At 39.1% G+C, this 2293-nt stretch overlaps 1 pseudogene; it reads left to right on the forward strand.

Moving 5' to 3' along the window:
* The first annotated feature begins 1368 nt into the window (after positions 1-1368).
* LOC112321238 (small ribosomal subunit protein uS8-like) lies at positions 1369-1820 on the forward strand (annotated as a pseudogene).
* The last annotated feature ends 473 nt before the right edge of the window (positions 1821-2293 follow it).

Here is a 2293-nt window from a genome sequence, read left to right on the forward strand (position 1 = left end):
ATTATTTTTTTAATTGTGAAAAACAACTATACTACATTATTCAAACAATAGTAGAGCTTTATATCACCACCTACAAGGATTATGGCTTAACATTTTTTAATAAGAAATAAAATGTTATAATTACCTTAAAATATCTATTTTATACTATAAGGCCCAGCTGTTTTCAACCATATGTTTTGTAACTTCACTTTTCTTTAGGGTTTAATCTCAGAACTTTCATTGGAAGGAAATTGTTTGGAAGGAAAAAAATAAAGCACTGTTCCTTGAACCCATGACTCTTACATTCTTTTATTTTTTCAAATGATTTGAGAAAAAACCAAAATCTTCCTTTCCCTTAACCTTGGTTGGCCATGACTCTTTATTTGCTCCAAATTCCTACAATGATCCCCTCCTGTCATTGGCATTTTTAGAAAGGCAACAAAGAGGAAGTGAGAAAGAAGGAAATCAGTGGCTGGTAGGCACTTTAGAGATCATCTACTCCAACCCCTTCAATGAACCCCAAAAAGAAACAGGATTGTAAAAGGTAACTGAGCTTTGGAAAAGCAATGGGGAGAGAAGCATAGGAAGACGATAGTTCTGAACAGCTGGAGCTGCACTTTCCTCTGGACCGAGTTGAGTATCTACTGAGTGAGCTTGGGCATGTTGCTTCCTCTGCCTGTTCAGTTTCTCACCTGTTCAGTGAGCACACATGACCTACTCATAGGCATTTTTGTGAGGGATAAACGAGACAATATGGCATAATCTTCCCTGTGTGTCCACAGGGAATTGATACTGAAGGGGGCTAAACTTCGGCCACCCTAAAGCTGTCTTTTGGGATGTTAATTTTAAGTTGGTTATTTAGAAATGAAACACTCAGAAAGAACATTTGATCCTCTCCTTTTCCTGCCCAAGATATTCAGATAAAAAAATCTGCTCTAGGAAGGAAAGTCTAGGAGCCTAATTTGTAGTAAGTATAGTAGATAAGAAGGCACCAAGCCGGGGCCTGGTAGCTAGATCACCCCGTGTCCCATTGAAGCAAAAATTTTGCCTGCCATGTATGTTCTGCTCTTCCTCAATTACCTGTCAATTACTTGTTTCCTTTAAAATCCCATCCTTGCTCCCCCCATTTCCCCTTGGGTCAAAATGAGATATATACCCAATTTTACTTCACTGTCTTTGGAATTTTCATGCTTATGTATATTCCCTGTGCACACATATTAAAAATTGATTTTCTCCTATTTATCTGTCTCTATTAATCTGATTAGCCCAGCTAGAAGAACTTTGAAAGTAAGAGGAAAAGATTTTTTGTTTCCTTTTTTTAGCCACCGCAGTTCCAGGACACCAAACGTGGATACCAAACTTTTTAGATGCTCAACTTTCTTAAAGAAAATGGTGTAGCTCTTTCTGCCATCTTTCCGTGCCACCATAACAGTGTGCATGAATGTCCTGGCTGATGCTCTCAAGAGTATCGACAGTGCTGAAAAGACAGGCAAACGCCAGGTTCTTATCAGGCTGTGCTCCAAAGTCATCGTCCTGATGAAGCATGGTTACATTGGTGAATTTGAAATCATTGATGACCACAGAGCTGGGAAAAGTGTTCTGAACTTCACCAGCAGGTTGAACAAGTGCGGAGTAATCAGCTCCAGATTTGATGTGCAACTCAAAGATCTAGAAAAATGGCAGAACAACCTGCTTCCTTCTGTCACTTTGGTGTCATTGTACTGACAGCCTCCGGGGGCATCACGGACCATGAAGAAGCAAGACGAAAACACACAGGAGGGAAAACCCTGGGATTCTTTTTCTAGGGATGTAATACATATGTGCAAATAAAGTGCTTCAATGGAAAAAAATGGTGTAGTTATTGTGTGTAACTTATGTACACTCTCTGTATACTTCAGATCATCTCTAGATTACTTATAATACCTGATACAAAGCAAATGCTCTGTAAATAGTTGTTACACTGTATTGTTCAGGGATCAACTTTCTAAAATTAAAAAAAAAATTCAATCTGCCATAGGTTGAATCTGCCAACTGTATATGGTATCTGTTGCTGTTTCCTTTTTGAGGAGAGAAAAAGGTGAAGACAAAGATTGTGTGAGCTTAGGAAAGAGGCACTGAAGATAAAAACACTAAAGTACTGAAAATGGCCTTCTCCTCTCTGACACTTTAAACTCCACACACTGTACCCCGAATACTGAAATTAAGAGTGCTTGAAGGTATGTGGAGTAAGCAGTCTTATCCTTGACATTGCTTCCATCCATGCCAACCTCCAAGTCACCACTTACACTGCTCATTGCTGACATGGGAAGGAACT

This window comes from Desmodus rotundus, chromosome 4 (assembly GCF_022682495.2).
Source record: "Desmodus rotundus isolate HL8 chromosome 4, HLdesRot8A.1, whole genome shotgun sequence".
Taxonomy (NCBI): Eukaryota; Metazoa; Chordata; class Mammalia; order Chiroptera; family Phyllostomidae; genus Desmodus; species Desmodus rotundus.